This window comes from Lepidochelys kempii, chromosome 1, assembly GCF_965140285.1.
Source record: "Lepidochelys kempii isolate rLepKem1 chromosome 1, rLepKem1.hap1, whole genome shotgun sequence".
Lineage (NCBI taxonomy): Eukaryota > Metazoa > Chordata > Testudines > Cheloniidae > Lepidochelys > Lepidochelys kempii.
The window spans coordinates 252,409,453-252,428,127 of NC_136380.1; the positions used below are offsets into that span (position 1 = coordinate 252,409,453).

At 46.8% G+C, this 18,675-nt stretch overlaps 1 protein-coding gene across 2 annotated transcripts in view; it reads right to left on the reverse strand.

Moving 5' to 3' along the window:
- Positions 1–18,675, reverse strand: part of C1H12orf42 (chromosome 1 C12orf42 homolog) — a 252,140-nt gene that overhangs the window by 216,151 nt on the left and 17,314 nt on the right. The gene's annotated exons all lie outside the window — the stretch shown is intronic.

Consider the following 18,675-nt stretch of genomic DNA (forward strand, 5'->3'; position numbering starts at 1 on the left):
ATGTCTTGCTCGCCTCACACCAGAGATTTACTAGAATCCAGCTATGTTCCTCTGGCCAGCAAGCACTGCACAGGATGTAGGGGTTCTTCATAGTTCTGGCCATAGCTAACACACAATAGGGTTAATTGTTTTCAGTTGAGAAGTCCACATGAAAAGAAGGGGCTAAATGCCAAGCCGTTGTATGGGAACCAGGAGGTTGCTTCTGGTTACAGGGAATCAAGTGGGAAGTATGGGCATAGGGCCAGGAGACACAGGCCTAGGGGATTGTGGGATAGCATTGGCAGACTCTCTGGACACAAGCATGGCGACCCCAGGCTGGAGCAGCAGCCACACTATGAAATGAGTGGGCTTGGATCTGTGCTACAGTGGAACTCAGCCCGAAGGGAGTTCACAGGCCTGAGTCCTGAGAGGATTCTGGCTTGAGTCAGAAGGCTTTGTGTTTGAACGGCAGTAGGGTTTGGGCTTAAAACTGAGTCTCGGCCAGAGGTTAATATGCAGTGCAGACATACCCTAAGAGGTAGCTTGAAAATCTGAGCCCAAAGGAACAAGTAACATACTGGGGGCTAATTGAGGCACTTGTGTAAATCCAAAGCAGCTCCATTGAGTTCCACAGAGTTACTTCAGATTTCAATTGAATATCAACTGCATTGTCAGTGCTCATCTCCTATGAAAGTCAGCCCCTCGATGTCTAAAGTGAACCTAAAATTTGAGGCATTCAAAATTAGAGGTCACTTCTGAAAATGTGGGCCTAACTTTCCAGTCTTCCAGGTTGTGAGGAAAACCCTGACATTGTAAACTGAACTAAATGGTGGTCCAAAACCAAAAGTAATGCAAACTTTCCGCACTGATCTTAATGAGGTGCTTAATTCTAAAGGCTATTTGCATGTTTTTAAATATCAACATTGTTAGCCTTTTTTCCCCTGTTGGCCATCACACTAGAAACATTCAGCTAATATAGCTTGTCTCAATTTGATATTCCACATGTTTGTAAGGACAATCTCATCTGCAAATAGCTAAATATTATGTTACTTGTGTATCCGAGGCATTTCCTACAAGCCTTAAAGGAAACATAAAAGCGATGTCAGTGGTGTCATTAGACAAATATTAGATTTGTGATGCAGCTTTTCGGAATGTGAGGGTTTATGTATAAAACTTGGTCCAGCAACAGTAAAGGCGCTTAAGTCAATAAATATCTTTGAATATCCCTAGCTAATATATTCTAAGTTTCAATTATATACTTAGATTTAATAAGTTACCTAGACTGTAAACTCTTTGGGGCAGGAGCTATCTTTTTGTTCTGCGTTTGTACAGCACCTAGCATAATGAGGTCTTGGTCCATGGTCGGGGCTCCTTGGTGCTACCACATTGCAAATCAATCATAATATCTCATAATGAAATACAGAAGTTAGGACATAGAGAGCAGAAACAGATTCCAGTCCTGTTCCTCTAAAATCAATAGCAACTTCAATAGCGCAGGAGTGGTCCCCAGATTAATGAGCATTGCAAGAAATTCAAGGATTTTTAATTAAAAAGCCCACATAAATTCTGACAAAACACCTTGCAGATTTCTACGGACTGTGCAAATGACAAGGAAAGAAAAGTTTAGGTTAATTTTATTCATTCATTAGGTTTGCTTCCTCCATTTCATTATACTTCAGCAGCAGAAACTTCAAGCACCATAAAGTTTTGGGGTGGGTCAAGGAATGGCAGAATATATAGTACTATACAGTGGTAACATTTTAAAAATTTCCACCAGTTTCAAATTATTACCAGTGTTATCTGTGTTCCCCAGTATATATACAGGAAAACCTCAGACAGCTAAAAATGTGCAAGAAAAAGGCTTGGCCTGAATCTTGGGTAGTAGTTTACATCAATGCAAAATGAGCCTCAAACGCGAACAAGTGTAATGTTTTACACCCACGTTGCACTCACATTGCACTGGTGCAAATAACTATATTAAGGAGAAGGTAACAAAGAGTCAGGCCCTTTACCTGCAACCACCTATGTATGCATTGGGCTTTTCATGTACAAATCAAGATTTTCCATTGTGAAGCCTAAATTGAGACAACACAACCAATAACAGCAAGAGACCACGAGGAGCAGTAGGGCCAGACTTGACACGCTGCACAACCTGAAGTCACAGAGGGACCCCACCGGGGAAACTTGTATAGGGCAAATTTGCATAGGGCACAAAGGTTTTGTGCATGCTTGCTACTTCCAAATATACCATCTTGGTCCTAAGTGCTAGAGTGCCAAGCCAAACCTCTTACTCTGTGCATCTTAGACCCACAGCCTTCAGGCCTGGCCCAGTGTTTGGAGCTTCCCAGAGCTACAAGCCCAACCCAAAACCCAACCAAAACCAAACAAAACAAATGGGGATTCTGGGCCAGGAGATACATAAGAGGGAAAGTGTATCAATATCCTCTTTCTTCCCTAGCTTCCAAATTCCATTCCTGACATGGGCTGAAATTTCTCTCCCACCCCCAACTTCCATGGACTCTTCTCATTGAGATTCCTTCAAGGCCCTTGTTCCCTGACACTGCTCCTCCCCGCTCAGCTATGGCCTAGCAGAGCTTCCTTTGCAGTCCCTCTTACCGGTGCTATGAAACTCTAAGTGGAACAGCCTCTCTGCCTCCATGAGGCAACTCCTGTCCCAAGCAAAGATTCCTCCAAGGCCCGCCTCCTGCCCAAAGACACATCTTCTTCTCTACCCTCTATGAGTTTTCTGTCACAAGCACACATTCCTTTGGGCCCACCTTCCTAGGGTCTGTTCCTGTTCCTCCTCCCCACAGTTGCTTCATGCTACCCCAATGGGGCACATCCTCTACCACCACCTCTTCCTTGCTGCTACCTGTCCCTACATGCCCTTTTCACTCAGCCATCTTCCCACTCAGCCTGCCCATCTCTACATTCCCAGTCCCCTCAGCCCACCCCCACCAAGCCTGCCCTGTCCTCCTATCCCACACTCATCTGTGAGTAATGGGAAAATTTACAGTTCAAGTTTTTGCTAATTGTATATGTTTATAATGTATGAAGGATGGAATGATTTCTTAGGAAGGGCACCAAGCTAAGCAAGTCCTCATGGGGCCTAGCTGTTCTTGAATCGATCCTGGTGAGTACCAGGTTAGGGAAATAGAGACAAGGGCTGTCTGGAAAACAATTATTCAGTTTTGCAAAAAAAATAGAGGTTTTTACTTTTGTTTTCATTCTGCATCAAAATGAAACTGAGACCTTCCAAAATTTTCCACAACAAAGCCCAGAGACAGATCCACCTAAAAACAGCCAATAGCCAGGACACTCACCTGGGATGTCCCAATCAGGCATAGCAGTGACTTGAACCCAGGCTTCCCTAACCATTAGCCATTCTCAGGTGGGGCTCTTTCTCTCTCCCCAGAAAATTCTATCTTGGACCTGAGAAATCTTCCCCACTAAAATTTTGTTGCAATGTTTCCTCAGAAACTTCCATTTTCTACAAATTAGCATTTTCCAACGAAAAAATGTTTCACTGAAAAATTCCTAACCATCTCTAGCGGAGACAGCCTGCTTGGGTGTGAACCACATAGCTATTAACTCCAAGGCATTCACTCCAATTAGAGAGTAGGTATTGTAATTCTGCAAACAGCACGCCACAGCAGATAGCATTTCTTCTCCCTAACCTTAGTTGAACCGTGATGCAGCACAATGCTAGGAGCAGGGTTTGTCAGCTCCCTCTGCCGGGTGGCCAGCTCTACAGCTGCGGAGCCAACAAACTGTAAGCTCATGTCTGAACAATGGGTAGTGTTTGTTATTTTTAAAGTCTTAGTGGAAGAGTGCAAATTATTTTTTACATGAGATATTTAGTATCCACTGGCAGAGTGAGAACACACTTCTACGGACAGTCTGTACAAAGAAATGCCCACTGGCTCTTGACAGTCATACTTTCTGGGTCACATGACCTCCTTTGACTCAAAGACACGGATGAGGAAAAGCCCCTCTGCGCTAGTATCCAGGCTCTGACTCTGCACAGACAACACCGCCAGCTCAGTGGCAATGCTGCCATGGAGTTTCCCTTCTGTAACGGTACTCTGTGAGGTCTCCTGGGGGCTCAGAGAAAGCAAAGTGCCAGCTAATGCTGCCCTTGCCCATTCTTTCTGTATAACATCTCTATGATAAGTAAGGTTAAGAGTTTGTCACAGAACGAAAGATAGCGCTCCATTTAGTCCCAAAACTCCGCTACGTGGTTTGCACTGAAGGCCTTCCACAGACCCTGGAGAATGGGGAGATTGTGCCACAGGAGCGCCATTTACCCCCTTTATGCACATACGTCTCATTCAGCCAGGATTTACTGAGTTTGCTCCCTAGCAGAGAGCATCATGTGGGAGCATCCAGGGCTTTAGCTGGCCACCATGCACTGCCCATGTCAGACCCTGGATTCCAAAGCTTTAAAAAAAAATGTAGCACCCTCTACAGGGGAGCATCTTCCCGAGCTTCTAACTACGGAGGCAGGATGAGTCCCAGAAGGGAGTTTTGTTTTCAGACTTACTGTGTGAGTTCCAGTATTTCCAACTCCAAGGGTCACAATTCCAAACTTGTGAGATTTAAAGGATAAATCGTGATTTTTGGCCTGTTGTTTGGTTTTGATCTCCTCCTGATTTTGCCTGACAATTACAAGTCAAAAATTGACCCTTAAATGAATACAAAATGTGCACCCAAATTTACAGGCCCCAACTCCCCTGTGCACCATCACTCTGCACTCCTCCCAACTGCCCAGAGCCCCTCCCTGCTCCTCACTGGCAGATTCCTGCATCCCCCCATTATCCCAGCACGATTCTGTAGCCCCCCATTTCCACAGCCACCAACTTCCTCAGCCACCAATCCCTGGCAAGCACCAGCAGCCGCCCCCTCTCCAACCTACAGGAGAGGGTCTTCTCCTGGGCTACCTCCTTTAACTCCTTCTTCCTGGACTAACACTGCTGAAGAGGCACTGCTATGCAAAACCTGCTCCAGAGTCCTGCTCAGGGGCACCCCAATATAGCAGGCAACTGCTAAGGCTGCCAGCAGCACAAGTGGCACAGTGGCCTCTAGTGGCCATAAGGGAATCTTCAGATAGTTCAGGCAAAAGTCCTGAACTGTTGCATTTCTTCGCAAGATGGCAAGCACCGCACAAAATTGGCCCACCATCAGAATGCTCACAAGATTGTGGACATTGATGACATCCGAATTCTGTTCAGGTGAATCCAACCTGCAGCACTCAAAGTGCTCATTTCCTTTTAAAGATAATTTTGCAGCAGGTGCTATTCAAATAAAAAAGTTTAACTAAACTAGAAGGTCAATTTGTTGCTTCTGTAGGCTATGCACACTGCACACATGAAGGCCTCCTCGCATCCCTCCATTCCCTCCCTCCCCCCAGTTCCCTATTTGCCACCCTCTCTACCCCTTCTATTTCAGGGACTCCCTCTAACCACGCTTCCTCCCTTACACCAGAAGCTGTGTGTGTCCCCCATTGACCCCTTTCCCAGGTCCTCAAAAACCTGTAGGAGAACACTTCAACCACCCTGGATACACAATGGCAGATTTAAAGGTAGCCATCCTGCAGCAAAAAAACTTCAGGACCAGACTTCAAAGAGAAACTCCTGAGCTTCAGTTCATTTGCAAATTTGACACCATCAGCTCAGGATTAAACAAAGACTGTGAATGGCTAGCCAACGACAAAAGCAGTTTCTTCTCCCTTGGTGTTCACACCTCAACTTCTAGAAGAGGGCCTCATCCTCCCTGATTGAACTAACCTCGTTATCCCTAGCCTGATTCTTGCTTGCATATTTATACCTGCCTCTGGAAATTTCCACTACATGCATCCAATGCATCCGTATGCTCCAACACGTCTGTTAGTCTATAAGGTGCACACGACTCTTCGTTACTTGGCTCTAGTTACTTTAATCGGGGATCAGATGGTGGGGAGTTAAATCATGGGGATGGATGGGCCTGCAGCCCTTACATGTACAACTGTCATTAACTTTATGCAAACCTAAGGGTTGTAGGATCACATCTGTTGACTTCAGTGTTGCATGCAGTACCTCTGCAGGACGGAAGGGAAAAGGAGAACAAGCAAATGTGTCTTCTAATAGCAAAGCAACCTTTAGAAAGAAAAGCTATAGTAGGGCAGGAAGTGAACTCAGTGTGTTTTAACTCCTTGATTATATTTATTACAGAGGAAAGAAAGATGAGCCACTGGTAGAAAAGTAGTACGTATCCCTCCCAGAAGTTGATAATATAAGGGGTAAAACCACTTGTCTCTTTGTCTTCCACACCACCTTGCAGTGAATTTGTTTGGCAAAAGCACATATACTTTGGACATTGCTGTATACTTCCATTGATAAATCCTGTTCTTTCTTTAGACTCCCACTCAGACGATCTATTGTTACAGCAGTGCCCACTGGCCAACAACTAATAGGGCCCATTGTGCTAGGCACTGTACAAAGATAGAAAAAGATGCTCATGCCCCAGAGAGGTTATTACCTAAATGAACAAGGCAGATGCAGTGGAAGGGAAGGAGTATAACACAAGCAGAGTGAACAATATAATGACAGCAAATGTCATGTTAGTTCAGTGATTTTTTTATTTGTTTTTTAATCCTTTCAGTGGGGTAATGTTAGGAGGGATTAGCTTGATAGAAAGACAAAGGAAGGCACAAAAGTGACAAGTGGGTGAAGATCACACGAGGGAGGGAACAAACAGCCAGTCTCACAGGAGAGACAATGTTCAGAGTGAAAACTGCCAAAAGCAGTCTGATGACATCATCTGCATCCCTAGGTGCCGGTTTGAACTGCTTTCTGTATCTGCTCTGCCTACTTTCCGCTTTGGCTGGCTCCTCTTCACAGCGTCTTTCTCAAACACCACACGTGTGAGGGGAGGAGAGGAGGCTGCATGGGTTCAAGTGACCCTGAAGGGTGTGTGCCCTGCGCAGTTCTGGATCATCCAGAGTTGCAGCAGGGGAGGGGTGTGTGTGGCCCAGTTCTCTTCCCCTTCACTCACCTCCCCCTTACACACACATGTGCGCAGTACCTGCCTGAACTGTTTTCTGCAGCTACTCCGATACATTCACATCATACTAGTGACTGTGGAAAGTAAAAATGTAAGATGTGACCTAAATTATTATTACTGGACTGGACGTATTATGTTTTGCACACAACCACCAGCAAGATTTACCTGAACAAAATGAAAGAAGGGAGGAAACAAACAAAAGTTGGAACTTTCTACCTAGTTCATGTAGAACTTTAATACATGGTCAGGCTGCTGGCGTGCAGAGAACACTTCCTACTCATGCAAGGTTCATGCACTTGGCAACATTCAGGGCACACCCGGAGTGTTGTGTAGGAGCAGTGCACACACGGCTCCTCTCAAGGGCATGAACCTTGGAATCTCGCCCAGATGACATGAACTGTGGGAAGCCTCCCAGGACTGGGCTCAAGGCCTGAGAGCAAGGAATGCGGTAGATAGATATTAGTAAATAAGAATATTAAACAAAGCCAGTGTATTCCTTTTATCTGTTGGAGTATGTAATGCGTGGGGGGAGAGAAAGAATAAAAAAGAGGGTGGAAAGCTGACAGGAGACCAGCCCGTCGGCAGACCAGCCTGCTTGCTTGCTTAAAGCCTTGTTCTGTCTTGTATTTGGACCGCAACAACTGGCGCCCAAACGTGGGGCCCTCAGCACTCACCTCGCCCAGCAAGGGTTTCAGACGCGTCACTCATCCGCTTCACAGATCGTAGTGAGTATTTTTCGTTGTGGCAAGTATGGGAAGCTCCCTCTCTGCTTTGCAAGTGCAACACCGAAAGGAGCTACAGTATTTGCTGCGTAAGGCTCAGCATAACTGCCCCACTCGAGAACTCACTCTCCTGCTACAGGAGGTGAGTGCCCAATGCCCGTGGTACCTTGAAGCCGGAACCCTTAAGCTAGCGGACTGGGAGCGGTTGGGCCAGACATTGCACAAGGAGCCTCGGGCGCCCGTGCAGGCTTTACATGCCTGGCACCTCTGCCGCGACACAATACAGCGTGTCGCCTCGGAAAGGCCCTCCCTTGCGCCAATAGAGAGGCTGGTGATCTCGCCACCCCCGTCCACTCCTGCAGCCATCCCCCCTCCTGGCGATGCGACACAGCGTGTCGCCTCGGAAAGACCCTCTCCCGCGCCAATAGAGGGGCTGCTGATCTCGCCACCCCCGTCCGCTCCTGCAGCCATCCCTCCCCCTTCTTCGCCCCCAGTGCCTCAATTACTGCCGCCTCCTTTGTCTTCCCCTCTGGAGCCGGTGAGTGGTCACCATCCCCCCATGGGGCCCCATGTTCCGGGGCCCCCCGGGGGGTCATCCGTGTCTGCTCAGGGGCTTTCGCTGGTGCAACAAATGGTTCACGCAGCGAAGACTCGCCCAGATCTTACAGCAGAGGAATTAGCTGATCTGGTCTCAGTTTGCCCAGTGACCTGGCAGGATGATGGCCAGGGCAACCAGCTTGCAACTGGGTCAGTTTGCCTTACTCGGTGATCAGAGAAGTAAAGAAAGCGATTCGCGAGTTCGGCCTCACTAGCACATATGTACGTGGTCTCCTTGAAGGGCTAGGTACTGGGTACACCCTGGTCCCTGAAGATTGGAAGGCGCTGTTGCGCATGATGCTGACGCCCAGTCAGTATGTTATTTGGCTTAGTATCGGCAGATGGCGGAACGCCAAGCCCAGGTATATATAGCGCAAGGTGTCACTTATGAGCAGTTAGCAGGGAAGGGCCCATTTGCTACCGTTCAGATGCAGCCTCAACTCCAGCAGGCTGTCTTCCCCATTATTTCTGCCTGCGCCCAGCATGCTTTCCGGAAGGTCCCGGATTCAGGCAAGCCTACCAAAAGCTTTGCCAGTATCCGTCAGGGTGCATCAGAGTTCTTTATGGATTTTACCAACAGATTGCAGGAGGCTATCCTCCGACAGGTGGATAACCCTGCGGCAGCTCAGGAGATTCTGTTAAAAATGGCGGTTGAAAATGTGAACGAGGATTAGAATCATAGAATCATAGAATATCAGGGTTGGAAGGGACCCCAGAAGGTCATCTAGTCCAACCCCCTGCTCGAAGCAGGACCAATTCCCAGTTAAATCATCCCAGCCAGGGCTTTGTCAAGCCTGACCTTAAAAACCTCTAAGGAAGGAGATTCTACCACCTCCCTAGGTAACGCATTCCAGTGTTTCACCACCCTCTTAGTGAAAAAGTTTTTCCTAATATCCAATCTAAACCTCCCCCACTGAAACTTGAGACCATTACTCCTCGTTCTGTCATCTGCTACCATTGAGAACAGTCTAGAGCCATCCTCTTTGGAACCCCCTTTCAGGTAGTTGAAAGCAGCTATCAAATCCCCCCTCATTCTTCTCTTCTGCAGGCTAAACAATCCCAGCTCCCTCAGCCTCTCCTCATAACTCATGTGTTCCAGTCCCCTAATCATTTTTGTTGCCCTTCGCTGGACTCTCTCCAATTTATCCACATCCTTCTTGAAGTGTGGGGCCCAAAACTGGACACAGTACTCCAGATGAGGCCTCACCAATGTCGAATAGAGGGGAACGATCACGTCCCTCGATCTGCTCGCTATGCCCCTACTTATACATCCCAAAATGCCATTGGCCTTCTTGGCAACAAGGGCACACTGCTGACTCATATCCAGCTTCTCGTCCACTGTCACCCCTAGGTCCTTTTCCGCAGAACTGCTGCCTAGCCATTCAGTCCCTAGTCTGTAGCTGTGCATTGGGTTCTTCCGTCCTAAGTGCAGGACCCTGCACTTGTCCTTGTTGAACCTCATCATATTTCTTTTGGCCCAATCCTCCAATTTGTCTAGGTCCTTCTGTATCCTATCCCTCCCCTCCAGCGTATCTACCACTCCTCCCAGTTTAGTATCATCCGCAAATTTGCTGAGAGTGCAATCCACACCATCCTCCAGATCATTTATGAAGATATTGAACAAAACCGGCCCCAGGACCGGCACTTGGGGTACTCCACTTGATACCGGCTGCCAACTAGACATGGAGCCATTGATCACTACCCACTGAGCCCGACAATCTAGCCAGCTTTCTACCCACCTTATAGTGCATTCATCCAGCCCATACTTCCTTAACTTGCTGACAAGAATACTGTGGGAGACCGTGTCAAAAGCTTTGCTAAAGTCAACAAACAATACATCCACTGCTTTCCCTTCATCCACAGAACCAGTAATCTCATCATAAAAGGCGATTAGATTAGTCAGGCATGACCTTCCCTTGGTGAATCCATGCTGGCTGTTCCTGATCACTTTCCTCTCATGCAAGTGCTTCAGGATTGATTCTTTGAGGACCTGCTCCATGATTTTTCCAGGGACTGAGGTGAGGCTGACTGGCCTGTAGTTCCCAGGATCCTCCTTCTTTCCATTTTTAAAGATTGGCACTACATTAGCCTTTTTCCAGTCATCCGGGACTTCCCCGGTTCGCCACGAGTTTTCAAAGATAATGGCCAATGGCTCTGCAATCACAGCCGCCAATTCCTTCAGCATTCTCGGATGCAACTCATCCGGCCCCATGGACTTGTGCACGTCCAGCTTTTCTAAATAGTCCCTAACCACCTCTATCTCCACAGAGGGCTGGCCATCTCTTCCCCATTTTGTGATGCCCAGCGGAGCAGTCTGGGATTGCCGCTGTGCTCTCCAGGCGGCACAAGCCGCTGGCATTCTAGAGCTGTCAGACATGCTGCGGGCGTGCCAAAACATTGGAACCCAAGCACATAAAGCTGGGGTTCTGGCCGCCGCCCTGCGGAAAAGTGGGAAGGAGGGGAAGAGTTGTTATCACTGTGGTAAGGAGGGACACTTTCAGCAGCAGTGCCACTCATCGATGGCGCCCGCCCGCCCCTCAAAGAAGGGCCCCAAGTGTCAGAAGGGCTATCACTGAGCTAATCAGTGTCATAGCGGGTCGGGAAACCGCACGACGGGTCCCCCCCGAACCCAGGGCCAAACGGGGGTGTTCCCTACTCAGACAACTGTTCATCTGACTTAAAATCCATAGACTCCATGAGGGCGGCAACTGCTGGAAGTGCAGGGCTTGATTTGATTATGCAGGAGGATGCTGATTTTCAGTTGCCGGGGGAGGTTTGCGCCATACCTACACAGGTGACGGGACCTCTCCCTGCCAGATTTGTGGGTCTGGTTCTCCCTCGCTCACACGCTGGGAAACAGGGTTTTTTTGTCATCCCAGGGGTCATTGATGCCGATTACACCGGTGTTATTAAGGTTCAGGTGTGGACCCATCTTCCGCAGTCGCTCCCGTGTGGACGGTCAATTGCACAATTGATTTTAGTCCCCTATCAGCTGCCAGCCGCAGAGGATCGAGTCCGGGGCGGAGGTGGCTTTGGATCGACGCTGTCTCAGTAGCCGCCTCACGACATGTCCTCTCAACTTGTTGCTCTAACAATGTCGCGCCGCCCCTCGAAACCTCAGTTAACACTTCTTTTAAATAATTTTCCTTTTACAGGGCTGGTGGACACTGGAGCTGATGTTACGGTGATTCGTGATCAGGACTGGCCGGTCAGTTGGCCAACAGTTCCTTCTAAAGAGTTGTGGGGGATCAGGGGTAGCAAACCCGGGTGCCAAAGTTTGTCTTGGGTCACGGTCTCTAAACCAGGAGGCCGTGCCCTTGCTACAATCCGCCCTTTTGTGCTCCCTGTCCACCTCAATATTTGGGGCCGTGACTTACTTGTAAAGCTAGACACCACCCTCGATATTAATATATAATGGCCCAAAACCCTCCCCCACCCACCTTGCCCTCCGCATTACCATTGGTATGGCAATCCTTAGAGCCCGTATGGATTGACCAGTGGCCCCTCCCCTAGAAAAGCTGAAAGCACTTCATTCGCTTGTGCAACAACATTTGCATGCACAGCGCTTGGAGAGCTCCACCAGTCCCTGGAACACCCGGTGTTCGTTATTAAGAAAAAATCTGGTGCATGGAGGCTGTTACATGATTTAAGGGAAATAAATAAACGCATCCAACCCATGGGCCCCTTGCAGTTTGAGTTGCCAAACCCGAATTTAATTCCTCAAACCAATCAGCTTTGTGTGTTAGATTTAAAAGATTGTTTTTTCACAATCCCCCTTTGCCCACAAGATCGCGAAAAATTCGCGTTTACGGTGCCAGAATATAATAATCAGCGACCCTCTCAAAGGTATCAGTGGAAGGTCTTGCCCTAGGGAATGCAAAATAATCCAACCTTGTGTCAATTTTTTGTGGATCGGGCCCTCGCTCCTTTTCGTGCCCGATACCCCACACTAAAGGTCTACCATTATATGGATGATATTTTGCTTAGCGGTCCCCAGGTCACGGCACAACAGCTTGAATATTTGTCCCAGATTCTCGGCCAAAATGGCCTGTTAGTGGCACCAGAAAAAATTCAACGCTCTCTTATCCGTACCAATATGTCGGGCATAAGGTATTACAAACCTATGCTGCCCCTGTTCGCCCAGAAGTGGTTCTACCCCAACCCCTAACCCTCGTTAAATTACAGCAAATTTTGGGTCATTTAAATTGGATTCGACCCTACTTCCGTCTCCCCACATCGATGCTGCAGCCATTGTTCGAGCTCCTACGTGGAGCTCGGGCACCGGGCGCAGTTATTGCCGTCACTGAGGAGCACATTGCCTGCATTCGACAGATCAATGCAGTGTTGAGTCAGCAGTTTGTGGATAGACTCACTGAGGTTCGTCCTCTGCGGTTGGTTCTCCTTGCCACCCCTCATACACCTACTGCGGCTCTGTTTGTACCTCGTACAGACACAGCCGTCTCTATTATAGAGTGGATATATTTGTCTTCCACTGCTCCTCGGAACATTTATTCTTATTTAGACGCCCTGTCCGACCTTGTTCGTAAAGCCCGCCATCGTGCAGTGCAACTCACGGGCACTGATTTAGTTGCCATTGTTTTCCCCTTATCATGTAGTGAATTTGATTCCTTGTACCACACCTCCTTGGCCTGGCAGGTTGCTCTTTGTGATTATGTGGGAGAGATTTCTTATAATTCCCCAAAAGATCCTTGGTTGGTGATCACACAAAAGGTGCCACTAATCGTACATCATCTTAGCCGCTCTCGACCTATTGTTTCAGCTATCACTCTTTTTACGGATGGCTCTCCATATCGCGGTGTCGTCACCTATCAATTAGGTGACCCCCCCTCATTGGCATTCTCGTTTTACACTGCCTCAGCGTTCCGCGCAGCACTCAGAACTGGCTGCTGTTATTTTGGCCTTTCAACTTTTTGCTGATTGTCCCTTTAATTTAACTGTGGACACCCATTATGTTTATCAGGTAATTGATCATTTACCCCTTGCCCTCATTACCCCTCAGGTCAATGCGGACCTTCTTCGCCTGTTTTTGTCCTTACAGTATCTTATCACCACTCGTAATTTTCCTTATTTTGTTGCTCATATTCGCAGTCATACCCCTCTGCCTGGGCTGCTCACTGAAGGCAATGCGTGCGCTGATCGCACGTTACGTGGTCAGGTAAATTCCCTTTTTTCTGACCCCATCGAAAGCCATTCCTTTTTTCATCAGTCTGCCTCTGTTTTGGCCTGACAGTTTCACATTCCTGCTGATCATGCATGTTCTATTGTTCGTTCCTGCCCCCACTGTGCCGCTGCTGCCCCTACCTTTTCTTATGCCGTTAACCCCAGAGGTACGCAGCGAATCAGCTGTGGCAAATGAATGTCACTCACGTGCCACAATTCCACCCCTATTTGTTTTTACATGTTTCCATTGATACCTATTGGGATTCCTCTGGGCGACCCCACAGTGTGGGGAAGCCACTCCCAAAGTTATTCACCATTTGCTAGCCTGTTTTGCTGTTATGGGTCGCCCGAGCCAGATAAAAACGGATAATGCCCCAGCCTATTGCTCCACAGCCCTCTCCACCTTTTGTGCCCAATGGAACGTCCATCTCAAACACAGGATCCCTTATAATTCCACAGGTCAAGCTATTGTTGAACGTGCAAATCGCACACTAAAAACCTTGCTTGACAAACAATTAAAACAAGGGGAGCTGCATCTCCGAACCTTAGGAGACATTCAGCAACAATTGCATGTCCTTTTGTTTACTTTAAATAATTTAACACTGAATACAGATCAGCAGACCCCCGCGGATTGGCATTTTCATAAGTCCGAGGTACTGGAAAGATCGAGTGTCTATTACCGTCAGCTGCCCGATCCACAGTGGTTGGGCCCAGTACCTTTAATTACTTGGGTTCGGGGATATGCTGCTGTGTCTCTCCCTGCAGGACCGTTGTGGGTTCCGGCCCAGTGTGTGCGACCGGCACTGAAACAGCATGGCGTGGCACCAGGGGCTGTCGAACCCCATACCGGAGTTTCAGCTGACCTTGGAGGAGAACGCGGTGCCTCCTGGGTCGACAATGGCGGGACGGAGACGGAGGAGACGTAGCGTCCCAAGCCAGCCCGTGACATGGGGAAGAGTGAAAGCATTGGTCACCGCGGCTCAACGAAGACTGGCAGCAAACCAACAGCCGGAGACTCCAGAGACTCTGTTTGTGGCCATTCTCGCCCAAATCACTGCTAATTCTGTATTCATTGTGTGCCTTATGTACCTGCTATTTCCTGTAGGGGTTGACTCGGGAGCGCCTCCTCCGTTACGGGCCCGAATGACATATAACCTATGGGAAAGATTGGCTTCAATAGCAGATGTTACCCACTTTTGTTTATCTGATTTTGTAGCAGCTGAAGAATTGTTAGGTACGTGCCTTATTCCAGTATGTCATCACCCTGAGGAAATAGGGAATGAGATGATGCTCGCTGCTTATGCGAGCCTCTCTTCCCAGTACTCTAGCATGGCTAATTGGGGCCCGGCCAATTACACTTTACCTTTTTGGGCTTATTTTTTGCTGTTGCTGTGTGCAATGTATTTCCTTTTTGTTAAGGCTTTGTCGAGAACTGCCCTGGCAGGCTCCACGAGTTATGACCTTGTCTGTCCGGGAGTTAATGGCTTGCAAAAGCAAATTGATGGCTACCATGAGATGGCCGAGCACAAATAAACAAAAAAGGAGGGGATGTAGCATTCATGCAAGGTTCATGCACTTGGCAACATTCAGGGCACACCCGGAGTGTTGTGTAGGAGCAGTGCACACACGGCTCCTCTCAAGGGCATGAACCTTGGAATCTCGCCCAGATGACATGAACTGTGGGAAGCCTCTCAGGACTGGGCTCAAGGCCCGAGAGCAAGGAATGCGGTAGATAGATATTGGTAAATAAGAATATTAAACAAAGCCAGTGTATTCCTTTTATCTGTTGGAGTATGTAATGCGTGGGGGGAGAGAAAGAATAAAAGAGAGGGTGGAAAGCTGACAGGAGACCAGCCTGTCGGCAGACCAGCCTACTTGCTTGCTTAAAGCCTTGTTCTGTCTTGTATTTGGACCGCAACACTGCCCAATATTGTCTCATTGTTTCCCTGGACTCCCTCATCCATCTGTATCTATCTGTTGTCTCTTGTCTTAGATTGTAAGCTCTTTAGGACAGGGACCACCTTTTTGTTCTGTATTTGTACAGAGCCTCGACAAGGGAATTTTAGTCCACGATTAGGGCTCCAAGGTGCTACCACCATACAAATAAATTATTAATAATAATACAAATAACGTGGCATATCAGACGCCACAAACATAGGCTATATTTCTTTATTAATTAATGTGTATTTGTGATAGTGAATCAGAGGTAATTTATTTCAGTTATAGCGCTTAATGTGGTCTTTGACACAGACAGTCTGGAACAATTATAAACATAACTAGCCAAATTCAGGTTAAAGGTGTTCATCACCAGAATGGAAAACAACAACAACAACAACAAAACAATCCACTTAGCATATTTAGAAACACACAGGGACAGATTCTCATTTATCCTAATGTTCCTTTACACCACTTTATTCATGTAAAGGGACCTTAAAGTAGGCAGAAATTATATTGACACCTTTACATCCCCTTAAGGCCCTTTTATACTGCCAGAGTGGTGGCAGAATAAGGTCCAATCTGTCTATAGATATACAGTAGCTATCTATATCTAGAAAGAGAAAGTGAGAGAGATGAAGTGTGTGAATTCCTACTAGGACACAAATACAGCCAGGAAACACGGAGAGATTTCTGCAGATCCTTTAGTGCAGGTAACTATAGGACCAGCAAAAGGTAATGTATCATAATACTGGTTCCTCAGTTCCCTGCAGGATTTCACACACTTCATATTCTTCACGGCAGGCCCTACAAGCAGGCAATATAGATGGTACTGTTCTAGACAGTCATTTTCTCTCTCTACATTAATCTAAACCAGTAGCCTACAATGCTAGACTTTCAGGGTCATTGTTTGGATGAGCTATTGCCAGCAGGAGAGTGAGTTTGTATGTGGGGGGGGAGGGGGGAGAAAACCTGGATTTGTGCTGGAAATGGCCCACCTTGATTATCATGCACATTGTAGGGAGAGTGGTCGCTTTGGATAAGCTATTACCAGCAGGAGAGTGAGTTTGTGTGTGTGTGTGTTTTTGAAAAAAGGGGGTGGGGGTGGTGAGAAAACCTGTATTTGTGCTGGAAATGGCCCACCTTGATTTTCATACACATTGTGAGGAGAGTGGTCACTTTGGATGAGCTATTACCAGCAGGAGAGTGAGTTTGTGTGTGTGGTTTTTGGGAGGGGGGTGAGGGGGTGAGAGAACCTGAATTTGTGCAGGAAATGGCCCACCTTGATTATCATGCACATTGTAGGGAGAGTGGTCACTTTTGATAAGCTATTACCAGCAGGAGAGTGAGTTTGTGTGTGTGGTTTTTGGAGGGGGGTAGGGGAGTGAGAAAACCTGGATTTGTGCAGGAAATGACCCACCTTGATTATCATGCACATTGTGAAGAGAGTGGTCACTTTGGATGGGCTATTACCAGCAGGAGAGTGAGTTTGCGGGGGGGGGGGGGGGGTGGACGGTGAGAAAACCTGGATTTGTGCTGGAAATGGCCCAACTTGATGATCACTTTAGATAAGCTATTACCAGCAGGACAGTGGGGTGGGAGGAGGTATTGTTTCATGGTCTCTGTGTGTATATAATGTCTTCTGCAGTTTCCACAGTATGCATCCGATGAAGTGAGCTGTAGCTCACGAAAGCTCATGCTCAAATAAATGGGTCAGTCTCTCAGGTGCCACAAGTCCTCCTGTTCTTTTTGCGGATACCGACTAACACGGCTGCTCCTCTGCAATGTGTCCCTATGACTCCCTCCCACAGTAGTGCCAGTGGCACTAGCTCAGCTACTTGTGCTGCAAGGGTTTGACACCTGACTGGTAGTCACAGAAGCCTCAAAGTTTTCTCAGAAATAAACCAAACACTTAACACAAACGTGAACAGAGTATTTTGAAAGAAACAATCGGGATTTATTTTGGGGACGGGGCGGGGGGGTGGGGGTCAGATCCCTGGCAAAAATCTACCAAGCATCATAGGTAATGAAGTCAGGGAGAAAATAAAATTCAAGTGATTGTTTTGTAATCTTCACACTAAAGGAACATGTTTGTAGACGACCTTCTAGATGGATGCAATGAGTCTAAGATAAAGTAAGTTGCCAGGTCTATTTATTCCACACAAAGAGACTTTCAGGGCTAAATTTCTATCATAAGTTACAACTCCTTAATCCCAAGGTTACACAGGAAAAAAAATGTCGGCAGAGCATAGCCCTTTGGCTTGAGCTTTAAAAACCATGGGGTCATCACTGAAGGTTACTGTCCTTACCATTCACACTAAATAGGAAGGAAATTAGTACAATTAGAACTGTTAAAATGTAAATTACAAAAATAGCTGAAAACCATTTTTCCTCAGTTCCTACTTGTATAAACAAAGCCCTGACAAGCTACAATCAGAGAGGCCTGCAATGGATCCATGGCAACGAAAAGCACTAGCCTATGGCTACCATCTTCATAGGCATACTTACATTAATTTACTAGATGTACGTGTACACATTTCAGAAAAATCAGTTGGCTCAAGCTTAATTCACTGAAAAGGGGGATCATTAGCAAATGAAAGAAAAAACAGGTCAGCAATTTCCTTGATGAACTCAGCTATTTATTTTTATTTGAAAGAGAAAGATGAAATTATTCTTGTAATTTTTGTGCTTTGTAGCTCTACTGAAGAGAAAATTACACCTATACTGCTGATTTTGATTCTTAGCAAGCAGATGAATAATAAAATCAATATCACAATGTCTATACAATCTAAAATACTCTGTATATAGACATTTGAATAGTGCATTAAATGGTATAGGTGATAATACTAGAGAACACTGAGGAAGATTACATAGAGCGAGCACTTCAAGGTTTTATTTGTTCAGGGGGGGAGATTTGTATTGTTTTATAATCCTTTTTGGGGGAGGGGATTTAAGGGATTGGAAGTTTGAGAGCTATCCAATAATGTGACCAAGAGCAGCTCATAATCTGATCAGAACATAAATGCCCCAAAACACATCAAGAAATGAAACAAGCACAAAAACAAAAACAAAAAATCCCAGACAGTTGTAGTGTGAGTTTCAGGTATGCTGGTGTGGTATTGATGTTGCAGTCATACTGTTCAGCTAATAAGGAGTTAAAGAGTTAGGTAGTATAGGTAAGGGGGAGAAGGTAAGATTATGTTTCCTGATAAATATTTTC